The sequence below is a fragment of the Pristiophorus japonicus genome, chromosome 6, assembly GCF_044704955.1.
Source record: "Pristiophorus japonicus isolate sPriJap1 chromosome 6, sPriJap1.hap1, whole genome shotgun sequence".
Classification (NCBI taxonomy): domain Eukaryota; kingdom Metazoa; phylum Chordata; class Chondrichthyes; family Pristiophoridae; genus Pristiophorus; species Pristiophorus japonicus.
Window position 1 is genome coordinate 147,307,097 of NC_091982.1, and position 23,822 is coordinate 147,330,918.

At 44.5% G+C, this 23,822-nt stretch overlaps 1 protein-coding gene and 1 non-coding gene across 4 annotated transcripts in view; both read left to right on the forward strand.

The window, feature by feature from the left end:
* The window catches only part of dzip1l (DAZ interacting zinc finger protein 1-like), a 258,300-nt gene that overhangs the window by 230,027 nt on the left and 4,451 nt on the right, over nucleotides 1-23,822 (forward strand). The window lies entirely within an intron of this gene.
* On the forward strand, nucleotides 12,047-12,128 carry trnas-uga (transfer RNA serine (anticodon UGA)). Its single transcript has one exon. It is a non-coding gene; the product is annotated as a tRNA-Ser (tRNA).

Genomic DNA, 23,822 nt, shown 5'->3' on the forward strand with positions numbered 1-23,822 from the left:
ATTTATGAAGGGGAAGTCATGTTTGACAAATTTGCTGGAATTCTTTGAGGATGTAACGAACAAGGTGAATAAAGGGGAACCAGTGGATGTGGTGTATTTGGACTTCCAGAAGGCATTTGACAAGGTGCCACATAAAAGGTTACTGCACAAGATAAAAGTTCACGGAGTTGGGGGTAATATATTAGCATGGATAGAGGATTGGCCAACTAACAGAAAACAGAGAATCGGGATAAATGGTTAATTCTCGGGTTGGCAATCAGTAACTAGTGGGGTGCCGCAGGGATTAATGCTGGGACCCCAACTACTTACAATCTATATTAATGACTTGGAAGAAAGGACAGAGTGTAACATAGCAAAGTTTTCTGACGATACAAAGAGGATGAAAAGCAATGTGTGAGGAAGACACAAAAACTCTGCAAAAGGACATAGACAGGCTAAGTGAGTGGGCAAAAATTTGGCAGATGGAGTATAATGTTGGAAAGTGTGAGGTCATGCACTTTGGCAGAAAAAAATCAAAGAGCAAGTTATTATTTAAATAGAGAAAGATTGCAAAGTGCTGCAGTACAACGGGACCTGGGGGTACTTGTGCATGAAACACAAAAGGTTAGTATGCAGGTACAGCAAGTGATCAGGAAGGCCTTTATTGCAAAAAGGATGGAGTATAAAAGCAGGGAAGTCTTGCTACAGTTATATTTACATACTGAACTGCTTTTGAATGTACTGTACAAATTTTTTATATGAATAAAGTATATTTTGAAATTAAAAAAAATATACAGGGTATTGGTGAGGCCACATCTGGAATACTGCGTACAGCTTTGGTTTTCCATATTTACGAAAAGATATACTTGCTTTGGAGGCAGTTCAGAGAATATTCACAAGGTTAATTCCAGAGATGAGGGGGTTGACTTATGAGGAAAGGTTGAGGAGGTTGGGCCTCCACTCACTGGAATTCAGACGAATGAGAGGTGATCTTATTGAAACATGTAAGGTTATGAGGAGGCTTGACAAGGTAGATACAGAGCAGATGTTTCCACTGATAGGGGAGACTAGAACTAGAGGGCATCATCTTAGAATAAGGGGCCGCCTTTTTAAAACTGAGATGAGGAGGAATTTCTTCTCTGAGGGTTGTAAACCTGTGGAATTTGCTGCCTCAGAGAGCTGTGGAAGCCAGAGCATTGAATAAATTTAAGACAGAGATGGACAGTTTCTTAACCGATAAGGGTTATGGGGAGCGGGCGGGGAAGTGGACCTGAGTCCATGATCGGATCAACCATGATCGTATTAAATGGTGGAGCAGGCTCGTGGGGCCGTATTGCCTACTCCTGCTCCAATTTATTTTTTTCTTATGTTCTTATGTAGTCACACCTCAGAGGAAAACACAGGTTCAGGAAAGGGGGGATATGACTGTTAGGGAGCCAGGTAGCGGGAGTTTAGGAGAGGTTGAGAAGGAGGTCCTGCAGACACATGGTCCTGTCCAACAGGCACGATGTACTCGCTACCTGTGAGGACAAGGAGAAAGAATACAGGGAGACAGCCACAATGCAGACCAAAGCACTGTGGCTCAGAAAGCTGTCCAAGGGGGGAATAGCAGAATAGAAATGTGGTAGTGATAGGGGACTCTATAATTAGGGGGATAGATAATAGCGTTCTCTGCAGCCAAGAATGAGAAGGATGTGTTGCTTACACAGTGCCAGGGATCTACAAGAAATGTAACCAGCCTAAATATAAACAAAACATGAAAAGAGAGCATAGGAAAGAATAAAGTAAGGAAGGACATTGATGGCAAGGGAATAAATAGTTATAGAACAGGAGTCTAAAAAGATGGTTAAACATAATGCGAGAGGAAATCCAATTAAAAATGAGTTAAACTATCTGTACAGCTATGTACACAGTGTCCATAATAAAACAGGAGAGCCGGAGACAATCATGCGTTGCGAGGAACCAGATATAATAGGGATTACTGAGACATGGCTAATGAAAAATCAGGACTGTGAATTAAACATTGTAGGATATAACATATTTAGAAAAGATAGAGAGGGGAAAGGGGGAGGTGGAGTAGCTGTACTTATTAGGGGTAACATCATGGCAGTAGATAAAAGTGATGCAGTTTTCATCAAGACAAAAATAGAATCCATATAGATAGAGATAAAAGATAATAAAGGATCAGTCACACTAATAGATGCCATCAACAGGCCACCTGATAGTGGAAGGGAGGTGGAGGAAGAAATATGCAGAAAAATTAGGGAAATAAGTAAATAAAACATAGAATAATAATCATTTCAACTACCCCAATATTAATTGGACAGAAGAGGTAGATAAAGGGGATAAGGTAATGGAGTTCCTACAAAGTGTACAGGACTGCTTTCTAACCCAATATGTAAAAATCCCAACCAGGGAGGATTTGCTATTGGATCTAGTAATGGGGAATGAACCAGAGTAAATAAGAGATTTAAAATTAGGGGAACATCTAGGCAATAGTAACCATAAGCTTTAAGATGATAATTGAGAAGGAAATAAGTATGACGAAAACCAGGGTAATAGATTGGAGTAAAGCTGATATTGAGGGGCTGAGCATAGAACTTGGGAAAATAAAATGGACAACAATATTGGCAAACAACGATGTGGAACATTTAAAATGGTGTTGAACAGAGTGCAGGAATAATATATTCTGCTAAAAGGAAAGAACAAACTAAACACTAATGAGACTGCGTGGATGAATAAAGCCATAAGGGAACAAACGAGGGTAAGGAATGAGGCATACATTAAGTACATAGACTGCAGGGAAGTGTATGATAAGGGAGAATATGAAAAGATAAGGTGATAAGTCAAAAAAACAATTAGGAAGGCAAAGAGGAACTATGAAATTAAATTACCAAGGATGGGAATAGGGCCATTAAGGGACAGGATAATACCACAGGTAACGATAGAGAAATGGCAGAAATATGAAATAATTACTTTGCTTCAGTATTTACCAGGGAGATGGAACTGGTGGACATGACATTGGATGATGAGATTAGTAAAGAGATAAGTACATTTAAAATAAAAAGAGGGGATATATTAAATAAACTAATCAAACTCAAAGAGGATAAACCCCAGGTCCAGATGGATTGCATCCATGCTTTTTGAAAAAATCTAGGGAAGAGAAAGCAGAAGCATTACTACCCATATTTAATAATTCATTAGAAAAAGGTGGAGTGCCAGAGGGCTGGCAGATAGCTAATGCAATACCTATATTTAAGAAGGGGGATCAAACATGTTCAGGGAATTATAGACCAGTCAGCTTAACATCGGTGGTAGGAAAAATAATGGAATCCCTGCTCAAGGTGAAAATAGAAGAACATCTAGAAACCAAAAATATAATAATCAATAGTCAGCATGGATATCAAATGGGAAAGTCTTGCTTGACCAAATTCATTGAACTTTTTGAAGAGGTAACAGATCGAGTAGACAATGGTAATGCAGTAGATCCCCTTTATCGACCCTGCCAGTTACATCCTCATAAAACTCTAATAAATTTGTCAAACACGATTAACCTTTCATAAAACCTTGCTGACTCAGAAAATCATAATATGATTAGGCAAAGTGCCCTGATCCAACTTCCTTAACAATGGATTCCAGCATTTTCCCAAAAACTGATGTCAGGCTTAACTGGCCTGTAGTTCCCTGTTTTCTCTCTCCCTCCTTTCTTGAATGGCGAGGTTACATTTGCTACCTTCCAATCCGCTGGGACCATTCTAGAATCTAGGGAATTTTGGAAGACAGATACAGGGCTGGGACCAAAGTCCTGGCAAACCGAATAACTAGGGCTTTAACCTAATGATGTGGTTGCCGGTGGGTGGGGTTTGGCGGGGGGTGGGGGGGGGGGGGCGGTGGGTGGGTGGGAGTCGGAGGTTTCAGGAAAGAGTAAATTTAAAAACAGCAAGAGAAATGTCAAAGTTCTGGAGAAGAGGAGTTTTGGGTAAAAATAAGCAGAGTGGGTCAGGAAGGGACAGAGAGAGTAATAAAGGTAATAAGGTTTCAGTGACTAAGGTTAGATCAGGGAAGAATAGAAATAAGTCAAAGCTAAAGGCACTATGTCTGAATGCGCGCAGCATTCACAACAAAATAGATGAATTAATAGCGCAGATAGAAATGAATAGGTTTGATCTAATAGCCATTACAGTGATGTGGTTGCAAAGTGACCAAGGTTGTGAACTAAATATTCCAGAATACTTAACTTTTAGAAGAGATAGGCAATATGGAAAAGGAGGTGGGGTAGCCCTAATTATAAAGGATGGGATAAAGTCAGTAACGAGAAAGGATCTTAGTTCCGAAAATCAAGAATTATGGTTTGGGTGGAGCTAAGAAACAGCAAGGGGCAAAAAACATTGGTGAGAGTTGTTTATAGGCCCCCAAACAGTAGCTGTGATGTGGGGCTGAACATAAATCAGGAAATTAGAGGCACATGTAACAAGGTTAATACAGTAATCATGGGGGACTTTAATCTACATATAAACTGGGCAAACCAAATTTGCAGTAATAGTGTGGAGGACGAATTCATGGATTGTATACAAGATGGTTTTCTAGATCAGTATGTTGAGGAACCAACTAGGGAACAGGCTATTTTAGATCTAGTATTGTGCAATGAGAAACAGTTAATTAATAAGCTTGTAGTAAAGGGGCCTTTAAGGAAGAGTGACCATAATATGATAGAATTTTATATTGAGTTTGAAAGTGATTTAGTTAAATCTGAAACAAGGGTCTTAAATCTAAACAAAGTAAACTACATAGGTATGAGGAGCGAGTTGGCTAAGGTAGATTGAAAAACCACATTAACAGGTATGACGGTAGACAAACAATGGATAACATTTAAAGAATTAATATAAAAATTTACAAGAAATATACATTCCTTTAAGGCACAAAAACCCCACAGGAAAAGTGGTCTAACTGTGGCTAACAAGAGAAGTTAAAAACAGTATTAGATCAAAGGAAGAGGGTTATAAAATTGCCAAAAAGAGTAGTACACCTGAGGATTGGGAGGACTTTAGAATTCAGCAAAGGAGGATCGTAAAGAAAAGGAAAATTGAATATGAGAGTAAACTAGCGAGAGACATAAAAACAGACTGTAAAAGCTTCTCTAGGTATGTAAAAAGGAAAAGATTAGCAAAAGTAAATGTGGGTCCCTTACAGGCTGAGACAGGTGAAATTATAATGGGGAATAAAGAAATGGCAAAGAAATTAAACAAATACTTTGTGTCTGTCTTCACGGAAGAAGACGCAAAAAACCTCCTGGAAATAGTGGAGTACCAAGGGTCTAGCAAAAATGAGGAGCTGAATGAAATTAGCATTAGTAAAAAAATGGTACTGGAGAAATCCGAAAAATCCCCTGGACTTGATGACCTATATCCTAGGGTTTTGAAAGAGATGGCTATAGAAATAGTGGGTGCATTGGTTGTCAGCTTCCAAAATTCCATAGATTCTAGAATAGTTCCCATGGATTGGAAGGTAGCCTCACTATTTATAAAGGAGGGAGAGAGAAAACAGGGAACTACAGACCAGTTAACCTGACATCAGTAGTATGGAAAATGCTAGAATCTATTATGAAGGACATGGTAACAGGGCACTTAAAAATAATAATAGGATTGGGCAGAGTGAACACGGATTTATGAAAAGGAAATCATGTTTGACAAATCTGTTAAAGATTTTTGAGATTTACTAGGAGAATAGATAAGGCGTAACCAGTGGATGTGGTGTATTTGGATTTTCAGAAGGCATTCGATAAGGTGCCAAACAAGAGATTATTAAACAAAATTAAGGCTCATGGGATTTGGAGTAATATATGAGCATGGATTAAGGATTGGTTAATGGACAGACAGTAGGAATAAACGGAACATTTTCAGGTTGGCAGGATGTAACTAGTGGGTTACCGGAAGGATCGGTGCTTAGGCCTCAGCTATTCACAATCTATATCAATAATTTGGATGAGTGGACCAAATGTAATATATCCAAGTTTGCTGATACAAAGCTAGGTGGGATTGTAAGTTGTGAGGAGGATGCAAAGAGGCTTCAAGGGGATATAGACAGGCTAAGTGAGTGGGCAAGAACATGGCAAATGGAATATAATGTGGAGAAATGTGAAGTTATCTACTTTGGTAGGGAAAATAGAAAAGCAGAGTACTTTTTAAATGGTGAGAGATTGGGAAATGTTGGTGTTCGGAGGGATCTGGATGTCCTTGTACACCAATCACTGAAAGTTAACATGCAGATACAGCAAGCAATTAAGAAAACAAATGGCATGTTGGCCTCTTTATTTCAAGAGGATTTGTGTATAAGAATAAAGACGTTTTACTGTAATTATATAGGGCCCTAGTGAGACTACACCTGAAGTATTGTGTACAGTTTTGGCCTCCATACCTAAAGAAGAATATACTTGCCATCGAGGGAATGCAACGAAGGATCACCAGACTGATTCCTGGGATGGGGTATTGTCCTATGAGGAGAGGTTGAGTAGACTAGGCTTATATTCTCCAGAGTTTAGAAGAATGAGAGGTGATCTCATTGAAACATACAAAATTCTTACAGGGCTTGACAGGGTAGATGTAGGGAGGATGTTTCCCCTGGCTGGGGAGTCTAGAACCAAGGTTCACAGTCTCAGAATAAGGGATCGGCCATTTAGAACTGAGATGAGGAGAAACTTCTTCACTCAGAGGGTGGTGAATCTTTGGAATTTTCCATCATTGCTTTTTGAGGCGCGTAGCCCATTTAACGGGCTGTGAAGGCCATTCAAAAGTCCACGCATGTGAGATTTTTTTCAGTTGAAAGCCGGCTCACCGGCTGCTTGGGACCCCTGGAGCGCTGGGCAACCGGACAACTTAAAGGGAACACTGGTCGCGAGTGGGTCCAGAGGTGAAAGGTTGCGAGTGGGTCCAGAGGTGAAGGGTCGCGAGTAGGTCCAGAGGTGAAGGGTCGCGAGTGGGTCCAGAGGTGAAGGGTCGCGAGTGGGTCCAGAGGTGAAGGTCGCGAGTGGGTCCAGAGGTGAAGGGTCGTGAGTGGGTCCAGAGGTGAAGGGTCGTGAGTGGATCCAGAGGTGAACGATTGTTGAAACTTTTTTTTTACAAATGCTGTGAGTTGAAGCACTTTGTATTTTTACACCAGTTGTGCATTTTTTCCTCTTTTTACCCCGTCTTTAGCTCTGATTTCTGTTTCAGTCTGTTTCAGTGGTTTAACCGGGGCCTTTCTTCAATGAAACGATTCAAAGCTGAAGCCTGCAAATAATGTTTAATCAGGCTTGGGCAAATACAGTGATGCTCAACTGGAGCAAAACAAAGCATTTGCCTTTCAAGTTCAGGTCTATGAAAGTAGGCCTCTTGCTGATAACAGGCCATGTTTAACAGCACTGGATATACATACTAGTACCATCCAGTACCAGGCAGCAAGGCGGTTTTCGAGTAACAATTAGCATCAAACACCTGACCCTGTGATTGGCGGATTTCACCTTCTTGTGAAATTGTAAACATGGCAGTTGAAAATGAAGATAAAGTTGTTGCTTAGCAATAAAGGGGGCCTGACTGGAAAACGGGCAACTTTTCCATAATTGTGCGCAACTGCAGCGATTTAATGTTTAGTGCCTGTAAAGGCAATGTGAGACATTCCCTCGGACAAGACTACTCTCCAGTGGTATTTCTTTGTCACCAACTAAAAGGGAGTTACTTGAATTTTAACCAGATGAATGTAACCATACTTATGTCCCAACAACTTTCTCCCTTCTTTCACCAGAACCAAGGCACTCTCTGGCCAGGCTTTCAACTCGTCTAACTCCTGCTGTAACTTCCCTTCTCTCGACTTCATCTCCCCATCTGCACCCCACCAGCTTCCTTCTCCCCTGATTTAATATTACAGGCTGCACACATGACTGAAATGAGAGCTCTTTTCCCAGCTAACACGTTTTAAATCCCAGCAATGCTCAGTGCATCCAACCTGTAACGGAGGCACACTTGGGTCTAAATTCGGTCCCATAGTTTGTGTCACCGCCGGGGTGGTAAAATTAGCATTCGGGCGGTGACACAAACTATGGGACCGAATTTAGACCCCTGAGTGTGTCTCCGCTAAAGTAAGGATGCGGGCTCCAACTGCCAAATTCAATGTTTACGCCCAAAGAAGAGAGAGCAGCACTATAACATGGCATTGTACACTCATCCTCGGGCGCCAATGTGGCGGGAGCTCAGGAGGCCGACCGAATTTTGCACCGGTTGGTTGAATAAACGGGAAGAAGAAAAAAACTAAAACTTCTCCAACTCTCTCACACACACACACAGTCACAACTAATGAAAACATGCAGAAATAAAAAAAAAAATTACCTTTCTCTCTGGGCGATTCCGCCCGAGACCTGCAATGTACTCACCACTTTTTGTCGGCTGTAAGAACGCCTGCTGGGAAGGCTGCCGTGGAGACCAAATATCGCGAGAGCGGCGCCAAGGGGGCGTGGCGTGATGGATGACATCACCACATGGGTTGAGTTAGAGGGCACAGCGTTACCTCTTGGCGCCTCCACCAAAGACCCAGCTGAAGTTCTCCGGAGGCGTGGCGCTGCTCACCACCGACGGTAGGACTTTGCTGTCCGTTAGTCGCCCATCGCCGATGGCAACGGGTGGTGTTAGAAACGGAACTTCAGCCTGTTTGTCTCCCACTCCCTCAATTGCATTGCCTCCCTCCTGCTCCCTGCCCAGCTCCCATCTACTGCTTCAATCGGCAGTTCTTTCTAATCCTCCGCACTGCCTCGCTATCAATTATGGCTGCAGCAAATGTCACTATTTTTCACATCTTTTCTAAACCAGGCTCTCAATTATTTTGAAAATTCCAACTTCTAACTTAAATATGCCCACCAGGACCCAGATTAAACCATCACCTTTAGCCACAGATTTCTTAACATTGCATTATTTAGTCTGATGCTTCAATTGCCCTTCCAATCAGATGGGTTATGTCGGACATGGCTCAGTGGGTAACACTCTCCCCTCTGAACCAGAAGGTCAAGGGTTGAAGCTTCACTGCAGAGAATAGAGCCCCATAATCCAGGCTGACACTCCCACACAGTACTGAGGGAGTGCTGCACTGCCGGAGGTGCCGTCTTTCAGATGAGATGTTAAACCAAGGCCCCTCCTGCCCTCTCAGGAGAATGTAAAAATTACCAGGGTACTATTTGAAAAAGATTTAAGGGTGTCCTGGCCAATATTTATTCCTCAATCAACATCAATGGAACAGATTATCGGGTCATTACCACATTGCTGTTTGTAGGAGCTTGCTGTGTGCAAATTGCCTGCCATGTTTCCTATATTTACAATAGTGACTACGCTTTAAACAAGAACTTCATTGGCTGTAAAGTGCTTTGGGACGTCCTGAGGTCATGAAATGCATTATATAAATGCAAGTTGTTTGCTTCGTCTTTCTCTATGTAATACATTCTCTGTTGTAAAGCAGTATTCCTCTCTCCCACCAGGCACCATGCCGCAGCGTAGGTATATAATTCTGCATTACGTGTATCTTTAGAATTTTAACATGAATTCGGTCAGTCATCTTTTTCTAGCACAAAAATACATCCCCGGTGTTTCATGAACAAGGATGGTCTGTGGTGCAAGTGTTCTGACTGGATTCTGTAATGTTCCAGGGATATTCTGCGCACTCCGCTCCTCACTGTATGAATGGGGTGAACACATATGGATGACTAATTCCTCATTTACATTGCCTCCCAATCTGAAACGGCCCAGCCAAAACAAACAGCGGAGTTTCTGTTCCCGCTTTGTCATCTGCTCGGTGGCAAAACAGGGTGCAGCCTGAGGCAAGAACTGTAACCGAGACAGGCAGACAGAATTTAGCCCTCCTGCCGTTTGAAAATGGCAAAGAGCTGAGGAGATGCATCATGGCCGCCAAGGAACCAAGTATACCGCAACAAACTGTGGGTCAGCAGGTCAATGGATTAACCCTCCTCCGCGTGAGCTCCGTGGGTCAATGGAAGAACAAACTTTTCATTTATATAGCAAGTTTCACGACCTCAGGCCATCCCACAGCATTTTACAATGCAATTTATAACCAATGTGTAGGAAAGAAGCATTCTGTGAAGCTCAGTGGCTGGTATTTGGGTACAGACTATTTGGGTACAGACTATTTGGGTACAGACTATTTGGGTACAGACTATTTGGATTCAGACAGGGTGTTGAGGTACAGCTGAAGTCACTCACCTTCCTGGCATGAATGTCAAGGGCTGGCTTTTCCAGTTAGAAACATAGAAACATAGAAAATAGGAGCAGGAGCAGGCCATTCAGCCCTTCTAGCCTCCACCGCCATTCAATGAGTTCATGGCTGAACATAGTTGTGACATTCGAATGAACTGACCACCTAGCTACATGTCTGCTCGAGCTTGGGGTAGGCCAGTTCCATCGCCTTGCTGATCTGAGTTGATTTCGGGCTATGCTAAGTCCAGCACTCAGACATGCATTTTCTATTCAACCTAATGAAGAATACTGCAGTTTTCTATCGCTGGGAAGATAGGAACTCTGTGAAGTTCTTCACCGTTAAATAAAAACAAAATGCTGAAAATGCTCAGCGGGTCAGGCAGCATCTGTGGAGAGAGAAACCGAGTTAACGTTTCAGGTCTGTGACCCTTCGTCAGCAACCTGAGACGTTAACTCGGTTTCTCTCGCTACAGATGCCGCCTGACCTACTGGGTAATTCGAGCGTGTTTTGTTTTTATTGGAGTTCCAGCCTCCGCAGTATTTTGCTTCTATGTTAGTTGTTTGTGTAAGTTGTTCACCTTAACCGGGCAAGTTATTTTTGGAGAAATTCCTCGTCTTCCCAATGATATTTGCCCACTGTTTGTTGTATATGCTTACCAACCTGAGGGGCAGGATATTTAAAACTGAAGAGAGATTGATACACTGTGGAAGAGACATAAAGAGAGACTTGCATTTATACAGCGCCTTTTAAGACCACCGGACGTCTCAGGGCGCTTTACAGCCAATGAAGTACTTTTGGAGTTGAGTCACTGTTGTAATGTAGGAAACATGGCAGCTAATCTGCGCGCAGCAAGCTCCCACACACAGCAATGTGATAATGATCAGATAATTTGTTTCGTTATGTTGATTGAGGGATAAATATTGGCCAGGACACCCGGGATAGCTCCCCTGCTGCTCTTCAAAATAATGCCTTGGGATCTTTTACATCCATTTGATAGAGCAGACAGGGCCTCGGTTTAACACCTCATCTGAAAGACGCCACCTCTGACAGTGCAGCATTACCTCAACACTGTACTGGAGTGTCAGCCTAGATTTTTTTGTGCTTAAGTGCCTGGAGTGAGACTTCAACCCACAACCTTCTGATTCAGTGGCGAGAGTGCTACCCACTGAACCACAGCTGACATTGGTGAAAACATCATGACCAGGCTTTCTCTGAGCTGATTGACCTGGTCCTCTCTTTGCTGGAGGTATTACACACTTTGTCAGCCCGGTGTCCAGTTTCCTTGCTATCTACCACCAATGGTTCAGTTATTATTTGCCTTTCAAATGGGGAAATAAAACAATCTGTAGATGGTAGTGTCATTAGCTTTGATCACATCCACTAGGCGCTGAAGCAGAATGAATCACTTCAAGAGATTTGATTCTGACAAAGATATTCATCATAACCCAGGACTTGGCTTCCATAGATGAGGTCACATAGTCAATTACCAGATACAACTCAAAAGTCCAGATTTGTAATAAGAACAGGATGCCAAACCCTGTCAAAGTTTGAAAATGTCACAACCACTTCTTCTACAATTAGCATCAAGCACCTCCATTTCTGTAGTAAGAGACAAAGAGTATGACCCTTTGACCAGATAGCCAAACAAATGGCAATTGAGGTGTTACTGCAGCTTCTCATTGGAGATGGCTGTGTGAATTTTGACGTGACGAGACACTGATCTGTCATCAGCCCTGACCTGCCACCTCTCTCAAATGCTGCTGAGACCTGAGGTGGTTGTAATGTATGCACCTGCGGGTATGCTCACAGGTTTCCAGGTGCCTCCTCATTGCCATTTGTAACTGTGATGGCCGAGTGGTTAAGGCGTTGAACTTGAAATCCAATGGTGCTTCCCAGCGCAGGATCATATCCTGCTCGCAGCGATTCTACAGCAAAATGCCCTCAAGAAAAAAACAAAAAAAAAGGTCACTTGAAAAGCTTTTGGAGTGTGCCCCCCCCCCCCTTTAATCAGGGGGCATTTGATTATTAGTTTACAACAAAATAGTTGTAGAGCTGTTGAGGACTTGGCCTGGAGGGTGGTGTACAGAGCAGTCCCGTGCAATGTTTTTAAGTCGGTTCACGGACTCCCAGGCCGCCTGTAATTTCTGCGGTCTAGAGGAGTCCGTGTTCCATGTTTTTATGGAGTGTGCGAGGGTGCAGCCCCTATTCCAATATTTGAAGGGGCTGCTCCTCAAATTCTGGTTGCACTTCAGTCCCACGCTCCTGATCTTTGGGCACCCTGTGCGGAGGGGAGCGGGTAGGTCGGAAGGCCTCCTCGTGGCACTGCTCCTGGGCACGGCCAAGGGGGCCATCACCCGGTCCAGGCAGCGGGCGGTCGAGTGGGCCGTTCACCCCGACTGCCTGCCTCTCTTCTGCGGTTACATCCGAGCCAGGGTGTCCCTGGAGATGGAGCATGCAGTGTCCACCGGTACGCTCGCGGCCTTCCGCGAGAGGTGGGCGCCGGAGGGACTGGACTGCATCATCACCCCCGGCAACCAAATTTTAACTTGATTTAAGTTGACTGTCCAAAGTTTAATTTGTTTAATTTGTCGGTTTTAGTGCCCCCCCCCCTTTAATCAGAGGGCACTTGATTATTGTTTCAACTTAAAACAGTTGTAGAGCTGTTGAGTTGGGATTGGCTTAGCCAGTTACATGATATTCAAAAAACTCAATAAAACCCCAGCCAATTGGGTTCAGGGTGTGCACGATGAGGCAGGTGGCTGTGAGCCTGGTGGATGAACTGGTAATGTGTAGTGTGATTGTTAAACCTTTTGCTAATAAACGACGAGATCTTAATAGCGATGTGTTGCTATGAATTCTTAAGCAAAGATCCCTTGAAGCAAACACATTACATTAGTTGCCATTACTTTACCGATATCTCTTGCCTCTGTCTCATTCTTAAAATCACTCTCTTGAATATTATCTCCTCTTCCCTTCCCCCCCCAACCTTTTCAATTCCTCAACACTATGTTAATTTTTTCCCCTGTTGACCCAACTCGAACCCGTTCTCTCACAGGTCTCACCGCTCTGGAACTCCTTACCTCCCTCAGTCATCTTTCTCTTTGTATTGACAGCTTTTAAATCAAAAGTTTGACCGTGCCTAATCACTACTTCTTGATTTCCCTGGTTTTATTTCCACTGTTAAAACTTGGTGGTGTCCAGCACTGTGGACTGTGTCCCTTTAGCGTGAGCTAACTTAGTGTCCACTTAGACATGGAAATCACAACTTGATGCAGCGATACCCCGAACATAATACCAGGCCCACTATAATGATGTCTCAGTTTGTATTTACTCTGCAAATTTGGTACTGTTGAATATCTGAGTTATAAATCAAATAATTCACACCCAACCTATGGTGTGATTCTGTGGTGCAACCAGTCAATCATTAACCCTCACAAGAGATTATTAGCAAAACTGAAAGCGCACAGGATTAGAAGCAACCTTGAAGCATGGGTTGGAAATTGGTTGTGAGGTTGGAGACAGTGAGCATAAAGGGTACATACTCTGACTGATGATGTAATGTATTTGCTTCATGGATTCTTTGCTTAAGAAATCATAGCAACACATTGCTATTAAGAACTAGTTGGTTTATTAACAAAGGTTTAACAATCACACTACACATTCATCATCATCATAGGCAATCCCTCGGAGTCGAGGATGACTTGCTTCCACACTAAAAATGCGTACTCGGGTGACTGAAGAGACCAATGCGGGATCTACAGTCTCTGTCACAGGTGGGGCAGACAGTGGTTGGAGGGACGGGTGGGTGGGATGCCTGGATTGTCATGTGCTCCTTCCGCGGTCAAAGCTTGGCTTCAGCTTGCTCTCGGTGAAGAGACTCGAGGTGTTCGGTGCCTTCCCGGATGCTTTTCCTCCACTTTGGGTATTCTTGGGCCAAGGTTTCCCAGGTGTCGGTGCGAATGTTGCACTTTATCAAGGAGGCTTTGAGGGTGTCCTTGAAGCATTTCCTCTGCCCACCTGGGACCTTCTTTCCGTGTCGGAGCTCCGAGTAGAGCGCTTCTTTTGGGAGTCTCGTGTCAAGCATGCGGATGATGTGGCCCGCCCAACGGAGCTGATCGAGCGTGGTTAATGCTTCGATGCTGGGGATGTTGGCTTGAGAGAGGACACTGACGTTGGTGCGTATGTTCTGCCAATGGATTTGCAGGATCTTGCGGAGGCAGCGTTGGTGGTACTTCTCCAGTGTTTGAGGTGCCTGCTGTACATAGTTCATGTCTCTGAGCCATATAGGAGGGCGGGTATCACCACTGCTCTATAGAGACCATAAGCTTGGTGCCAGGTTTGAGGTCCTGGTCTTCAAACACTCTCTTCCTCAGGCGACCGAAGGCTGCACTGGCCCACTGAAGGCGGTGTTGGACCCTGTCATTGGTATCTGCCATTGTTGACAGTAGGCTCCCAAGGTATGGAAAATGGTCCACGTTGTTCAAGGCCTCATCGTGGATTTTGATAACCGGGAGGCAGTGCTGGTAGAGGACATTTGTCTTACGGATGTTTAGTGTAAGGCCCATGCTCTTGTACACCTCGGTGAAGGCGTTGATGATAGCTTGGAGTTCGACCTCCGAGTGTGTGCAGACGCAGGCGACATCTGCATACTGTAGATCGTAGACGGAGGATTGGATGACCTTGGATCTGGCATGGAGGCGGCGGAGGTTAAACAGATTGTTTCTGTAGCCACCACTGTTTCGGGGCAATGTTGATGGTGATGACAGAGCGAATTCAGGGTTGGTCCATCCAGCAAACGTCAGCTCCTGTCATGGCGTGAGTGATGCGCACGTCTTTGCGGTCCCTCGCTCGGACGATGACGTAGTCGAGCAGATGCCAGAGCGTGGAGCGAGGGTGTTGCCATGAAGCTTTATATTTGTCCTTCTGACGGAACAGGGTATTGGTTATGTTGAGGCCGTGTTCTAAGCATTTCGTCAGGAGGAGGGTACCGTTGGTGTTGGTTTTCCCTACCACCTCTCTGCCGATCACACCTCCCCAGAGGTCTGTGTCCTTTCCGACTCTGGCGTTGAAGTCACCGAGGATGATCAGCTTGTCGTCCGTTGGTACTCGGGACAGGGATTGTTCGAGGCTGGAGTCGAATTCCTCTTTGGCCTCGTCTGTTGCTTCCAGTGTTGGGGCGTATGTGCTGAAGACCGTAGCGCACTGGTTCCGGGCTAGGATGATCCAAAGACGTTCATTTATCCCACAGGAGGAGTCTCTGAGAAGGCCCACTAGCTCATTTTTTATGGCGAAGCCAACCCCACGGAGGCGGCATCCTGCTTCTGGTTTGCCTTTTCAGAAAAAGGTGTAGCCTTGTTCTTTGTTGGCCTGCTCCTGCCCTGCGGGTCTCGTTTAGGGCGGCAATGTCAATATCGAAGTGCGCGAGTTCCCAGGCAACAATTGCGGTGCGGCGTTCTGGTCTGTTGCTGTTAGGGTTGTCCGTGAGGGTCCTGACGTTCCAGGTCCCGAACTTCATCTTACAGTGTGGAAGGTGCCTGTACGTGAATTCTTTTAATGTGTGGTCGCCGTTGCACATCAGCCACCACACGGGCTTAGAGTTCAATGTGAGGAAGTGTGAGCTCATCCACTTTGGATCCAAGAAAGGCAGATTGAGTATTTTCCAAATGGAGAGAAGCTATGAACTGTGGAGGAGCAGAGAGATTTGGTGTCTCTGCAGATAAATCATGAAAAGCTAGTGGACAGATTCAAAATGCACTCAGAAAGGCCAATGGAATATTGCCTTTGTCTCAAGGGGTTGAAATATAAAGGGGAAGAATTGGAGCTTGAGTTGTATAGAGCCTTGGTTAGATACCACCTGGAGCACTGCGTTAGGTTTTGGGCACCACAGGTGTGGGTTCAGCACAGTTTCACCAGCATGGTACCAGGGATAAAATGACTAAATTATGAGGACAAGTTGCATAAACTTAGCTTATATTCCCTTTAGTTTAGAGGATTGAGCAGTGATCTGATTGAGATGCTTAAAATGCTAAAATGATTGGATAGGGTAGATGCAGAGAAACTGCTTCCTGTGGTCGTGGAGTCCAGAACAAGGGGGCACAAAATCTCAGAATAAGAGGTCGACCATTTAGGACTGAGATGAGGAGAAATTTCTTCACTCAGAGGGTGGTGAATCTTTGGAATTCTCTACCCCAGAGGGCTGTTGAGGCTCAGTCGTTGAACAGTCATAAATCTTACAATTAGAGCTAAACCATTTAGGAATAAAACAGGAAGCACTGATTCACACAGAATGTAGTAGAAATCTTCAACTCTCTCCCGCAAAAGATTGTGAATGCTGAGGTCAATTGGAATTCTCAACATTGAGCTTGATAGATTTTTGTTAGAACATATAAGAATTAGGAGCAGGAGTAGGCCATTCGGCCCCTCGAGCCTGCTCCACCATTCAATAATATCATGGCTGATCTTCTACCTCAACTCCACTTTCCTGCACTGTCCCCATATCCCTTGATTCCCTTAATATCCAAAAATCTATCGATCTCTGTCATGAATATGTTCAAAGACTGAGCCTCCACAGTTCTCTGGGGCAGAGAATTCCAGAGATTCACCACCCTCTGAGTGAAGAAATTTCTCCTCATCTCAGTCCTAAATGGCCGAGCCCTTATTCTGAGACTGTGACCCCTGGTTCTAGACTCCCCAGCCAGAGGAAACATCCTCCCTGCATCTACCCTGTCAAGCCCTGTAAGAATTTTGTATGTTTCATTGAGATCACCTCTCATTCTTCTAAACTCTAGAGAATTTACGCCCAGCCTACTCAATCTCACCTCATAGGATAATCCCCCATCCCAGGAATTAGTCTGGTGAACCTTCGTTGCACTCCCTCTATGGCAAGTATATCCTTCCTGAGGTAAGGAGACCAAAACTGTACACAATACTCCAGGTGCGGTCTCACCAGGGCCTTATATATTTGCAGTAAGACGTCTTTACTCTTGTACTCAAATCCTCTTGTAATAAACGCCAACATACAATTTGTTTTCTTAATTGCTTGCTGTGTACCTGCATGTTAACTTTCAGTGATTTGTGTACAAGGACACCCAGGTCCCTCTGAATACCAACATTTCCCAATCTCTCACCATTTAAAAAATACTTTGCTTTTCTATTTTTCCTACCAAAGTGGATAACTTCACATTTCTCCACATTATATTCCATTTGCCATGTTCTTGCCCACTCACTTAGCCTGTCTATATCCCCTTGAAGTCTCTTTGCATCCTGCTCACAACTTACATTCCCACCTAGCTTTGCACCAACAGCAAACTTGGATATATTACATTTGGTCCCCTCATCCAAATCATTGATATGGATTGTGAATATAGATTGTGAGTTAGGTAATGGTATCAAGGGATATGGTGCAGAGGCAGGTAAATGGGGCTGAGGTAGAGATCAGACATGATCTAATTGAATGGTGGAACAAGCTCAAGGGTCTGAATGGCCTCCTTTTCCTAAGTTCCTAACCCCTACTTGACCTGGGGAGAGTTATCTCAGGTGGATAGAGTTTGGATGATAGCACCATCAGTTCTGAGATAAAAAATGATCCTTCAGTCACAGAGTCGCCACTATAATTTGATAAAGTGCAACATCCCCACTGACACCTGGGAGTCCCTGGCCAAAGACCGCCCTAAGTGGAGGAAGTGCATCCGGGAGGGCACTGAGCACCTTGAGTCTCGTCGCCGAGAGTGTTATGTATGCAAACCTCACCAACGTGTAAGACTTGCCACCAGGGGGCACACCTGTGGGAGGCCTAAGGGTCACCTGTGCACCCTGGGCAAGCAGGTATAAAAGGAAATCCACCATGCTGCTTCCTCACTTTGGAGTTACATTAAAAAGACCACGGTCACAATGGTTTGAGCTTACAACACAGTCTTGTGGAGTTATTGTGAACATAATAGAGAGCATGCAGAAAACAAGCGCAGGCAGTGGAAGGAGCTTGTGGCAAACCAGACTCCCCACCCACCCTTTCCTTCAATGACTGTCTGTCAAACCTGTGACAGAGACTCTAATTCCCGTATTGGACTGTTCAGTCACCTGAGAACTCACTTTTGGAGTGGAAGCAAGTCTACTTCGATTTTGAGGGACTGCCTATGATATGATGACTATAATATTGCGTCAAATATTGACATGGGTATGTCTATCATATACAATACTTGTCAAAATTCTAGATCCTGATTGGTCACCTAAACAGCATTTGTAGCCAGCTTTCAGTCAGTCACAGTCCAGTTTTCTTGATGTCGTTTCAGAGTCCATTTAATACCAATCCTTCAGTCTATGCAACCCTGTCCCTTGGAATTTTCTCCCTCTGTCCCTTTGCCTTACGACCTTGACCCTGCCTTCCAAGCCTTTTTTAAAAAAAATGCCTGTCGTTTGGATAAGACCTGAAGTTGTGGCCCCATCTGTCTATCTGATGGTGCAGATGGATGTTGACCATCCCATGACACTTTTCCAAGAGCAGGGAGTTTCCCAGTGCCCTGGCCAAGGTCATCCCCTTGGCTAGCTCCACCAGGAACCGATCTGTTGGTACGCCTGCCGCTCTATGAATGTATTAATTCTTGGCCATCTGCTTCTCCATTCTTTTATTGATTTGTTGTTAAGCCCACTGCTGCAGTAATTGTTGAATTTACTGGTATCCATTACTCCATTGATTTGTACACTGGTTGCTCTGCTCACTGCTCCATTAGTTTATCGATTTGTGGCTGTGACTGTTGCTCTATGAATTTATTGATTCACTCGTGCCAACTTAGCGTTGTTTGTCAGTATCCCTTCATTGTAGTCAGTGAGCCGTGGAGCGCGTGGTTTATGTTGGATTCAGTGTATTCAGTTTGCTGTTGTGATTGCATGGTACCAATAAAACACCATTGTGCTCTCATTTAAGTTCTCCGTTTATTTCATTAGTTTGAATCCCTATATTATTCTGGAAGCAGTTTCTGTTGTCTACTGTTTTCATAGAAACATAGAAAATCGGTACAGGAGTAGGCCATTCGGCCCTTCGATTCTGCACCACCATTCAATAAGATCATGGCTGATCATGCAACTTCAGTACCCCATTCCTGCTTTCTCACCATACCCCTTGATCCCTTTAGCCGCAAGGGCCACATCTAACTCCCTTTTGAATATATCTAATGAACTGGCCTCAACAACTTTCTGTGGTAGAGAATTCCACAGGTTCACAATTCTCTGAGTGAAGAAGTTTCTTCTCATCTCGGTCCTAAATGGCTTACCCCTTATCCTCAGACTGAGTCTCCTGGTTCTGGACTTCCCCAACATCGGGAACATTCTTCCTGCATTTAACCTGTCCAATCCTGTCAGAATTTTATATGTTTCTATGAGATCCCCTCTCATTCTTCTAAATTCCAGTGAATATAAGCCTAGTTGATCCAGTCTTTCTTCATATGTCAGTCCTGCCATCCCGGGAATCAGTCTGGTGAACCTTCGCTGCACTCCCTCAATAGCAAGAATGTCCTTCCTCAGATCAGGAGACCAAAACTGCACACAATATTCAAGGTGTAGCCTCACCAAGGCCCTGTACAACTGCAGTAAGACCACCCTGCTCCTATACTCAAATCCTCTCGCTACGAAGGCCAACATGTCATTTGCCACCTTCACTGCCTGCTGTACCTGCGTGCCAACTTTCAATGACTGATGTACCATGACACCCAGGTCTCATTGCACCTCCCCTTTTGAGTGCATTATCGTCACATTGTTTGAAAACCCCAAGATAACACTTTGCAATGCTGTTCAGGACATGACTTTCTGTGCAGTGTCACAGGGGATTGACTAGTATTTAAATCGAAGAATTCGGAGCGATGTCTGTCTCACTTATGTCGCACTTTGTCACACCTGCAAATTTCCTGTGTCACAGTTTAAAACGTATAAAGGGGAGAGAAAGCAATTAGCCACTAATTTCCCTTTAACATACTATAACTGACCTTCTGGTCTGCCTATAGTGGTAACTGCTGTGTTGTCTTAGATGATGAGGTCACTTTAAAATGCAGCTCACTCTTAGGAGCAGAGATATAGATTGTGCATTTCATGGTGCCAGGCTCCTAGCTTTATAGAATAATCTGACCGCACACTTATATTGAAAATGTCGCGGGGGATAAGAACATAAGAATTAGGAGCAGGAGTAGGCCATTTGGCCTCTCGAGCCTGCTCCACCATTCAATAAGATCATAGCTGATCTTCTACCTCAACTCCACTTTCCTGCCCGATCCCCATATACCTTGATTCCCTTTTTATCCAAAACTCTATCGCTCTCTGTCTTGAATTTACTCAATGACTGAACCTCCACAGCCCTCTGAGGTAGAGAATTACAAAGATTCCCTACCCTCTGGGTGATGAAATTCTCATCTCAGTCCTAAATGGTCGACCCCTTATTCTGAGACTGTGACCCCTGGTTCTCGACTCCCCCAGCCAGAGGAAACATCCTCCCTGCATCTACCCTGTCAAACCCTTTAAGAATTCTTCTAAACTCTAGAGAATATAGGCCTAGTCTGCTCAATCTCTCCTCATAGGACAATACCCATCCCAGGAATCAGTCTGGTGAACCTTCGTTGCACTCCCTCTATGGCAAATATATCCTTCCTTGGGTAAGGAGACCAAAACTGTACACAATACTCCAGGTGCAGTCTCACCATCTGCTGATGTACATAATTGCAACTATAATAAGCAATACAATAAAACAAATCTAGCCTGGAACTGACTTTCGACAATAATAGAGCACAAATACTTAAGACGTATGTTGTTTTAATGGCGTCATTAATCCATTTACAATAAAGAAGGTAACACCTCTGTTAAAATAGCCAGCTGCGGAATGCCATGCACCCATATTGAGCGTGTGTAAGCTAACTTTGCCAGTAGTCCTTTCTAGCCTGGTCTCTTTAAGATCAATCTATGTTAAATAAACAAACCCATCTCTCCTCTTGCAGACAATTAAAATGATAATGAGAGAGTTTGTTTCCATATGTGTCCTTGACCCTTTTTTGGAGGAACAGGATTATGCTAACCATCTCCTTTGTCACTTGCATGCAGTCTAGTTCTTCCTTACTAGTCCTGATGCTCGACTTAGAAGACTTTGCCACCTCTCTCTGTGTAAAGACAGAGCAGGTATGAATCAGGTATCACCAGAATGTCAGCTTGCTTTCTGCATGGTTCTACGCCCACCTCTGATCAGATATCAGTGGCGTGGCACATTCTTCTTATTGCTGTGGTGTTGTCACATTATTATACCGTGAAGAGCATGGGCTGGAGTTTCGGTTGCCTGATGCCTCAGTTAGCGGCCAGAGGGAGCGTTAATGGGAACGGTCGAGGTTACCAACTGGGAGCGCAGCGTTTAGCGCCCCAACCGAAAATTCATTTGAGGCTCACCGGGGAAGGCAAACCCGTCGCACCTGTATGCTGATGATCACTCCGATCATGACGTATTCCTGGTGCAACGCTCACGCTTTTGTCCCGGTCAGAAAATTAGGTGTGTGCGCCTCATTGAGCACCCACCAACAACAACGTCTGGACAAACGGTGGGTCTAGGATTGCAGAGTTGTTAACTGGCGGCTACTTAAAGGGATGAGGAAGTGCTTCCCTCGGAGGTCACAGTCAGTGCAATGTATACACACAGTACGGTGCGTGAGCCTCCGAGACTGCAGCGGCTGACAGACATAACAGTACAGGTTGAAAACAAGTGATTTTGAAAACTTTAATGGGCGCATTACTATGCCGCGCATTTAAGACTTGGCTTTTCCCGGGATCGGAATCGGAGTTCGGTGCATGCACAATGACTCGGTTAAATTTAGCGCCGGCATTTTGGTTATCGCCCCCCACCCCCCCAAGTACCGCTCCACTTGGATTAACAGCGCAATAGAGGCACGACCAAATTTTTCCCCCAAATCTCTCCCTGTTCAAAATGTGAATTCATAAAGTTTGACATCAGTTTAAAAGGCGTGCTAGTCTCTTCATTGTCAGCTGTGGCTCATTGGGCAGCACACCTGCCTCTGAGTCAGAAGGCTGTGGGTTCAAGTCCCACTCCAGGGACTTAAGCACATAAATCTAGGCTGACGCTGCCAGTGCAGTGCTGAGGGAGTGCTGCGCTGTCGGAGGTGCCATCTTTCAGATGAGATGTTAAACCGAGGCCCCGTCTGCCCTTATAGGTGCATTGCACTATTCAAAGAAGAGCAGGGGAGTTCTTGTGTACTGGGCAACATTTATCCCTCAACCAGCATCACTAAAAAACAGATTATCTATTCATCATCTCATTGCTGTTTGTGGGAGCTTGCTGTGCGCAAAATTGGCTGCTGCGTTTACCACATTATAACAGTGACTGCTTTTTGTAAGTACTTCATTGGCTGTACAGCGCTTTGGAACATCCTGAGGTCATGAAAGGCGCTGCAAGTTCTTTCGTATTATCACTGGGCAGATGGAGAAAGCTGGAACCATAGGCTCAATCGTGCCTGAAAATCACTTGAACTTCGAGATAGAGCTACTCTGAGCCGACAATTAACTGAAGCACGAAGTGTGAAGCACGATCAACCCTTCAATACGATGCCTTTCATTCAGGCAGTGTCAGAGCAGCGTAAGAGAAATCCTGAGCTCCAAGTGTCTCATTCTCTCAACGTAAGAGCAGGGTCCTGGGGGCGGGAACAATTGGTCTATGTTGAAAGAACGGATGTTGGGGACTGTACTAGCAGGAGCCAGAGTGAAACGCTGACTGACAGCATATTTATCTTCCCTATCTCACAAATCAAACAGGGAGAATGAACTGTCGCCATGGGGAACTAATCTGATTCCCATGTCTGCCCAGTAGAACTAACGAACAAATAATGGGCAGAAATATTTATTTTGTTCCACCTTCAGAAGAGTGAACAGAAACTGTGGACTTGGCTTCCAGGTGACTGCACCGGTTCCCGTAACCCCTGGAACATTACACCTTTACCATCTGTATTCAGTATTGGTTTATGTACATGTGCCGTCCTATACACCAGCAGCGTTCCAATTAAACACGGTGGTCCCGATTCCAAGATCCTCTGCCTGGTGGGGTGTGGTCTGTGATGCCCCTAAAATCACAGTGATACACTGACCGCCCCATGTCCCCTCGCTGGGATTATATTTGGGGCCCTGTTCAGACAGGAGCCTCCTTATAATGTGTTACTCGGGGTCTTACGACTGTGCTATATTCTTCATGACATCACAAACACATACGTACACAAGATGGCTACAGGAACTTGTCATGTGACCTTATCACATGATCTTTTAATTGTACTTACATTAGTTAGATTACCACAGTAGTCCACTAGGTGGAGCAGTAATCCACATGGGAGAGCTCTATATTACAATGACGTACATCAGACCCTGATGTAGTCCTGTGGCATCAATGGGCAGACTGTGCTCCACTGCATGCTCCACCCAATGGCAACAGGCATTTTTTGTGGGGCCAACCCAATTGCAGCTCCCCCCACCCCCACCCCACGACTGCCTCCCCCGCCTTGCAGATAAAACCTCTACGTCAGAGGTGGCAGAATTCCTAGCCCTCCCCACCCTGACCAGCTAGTTTCCGGTGAACATTGATTCTGCACTCGCTG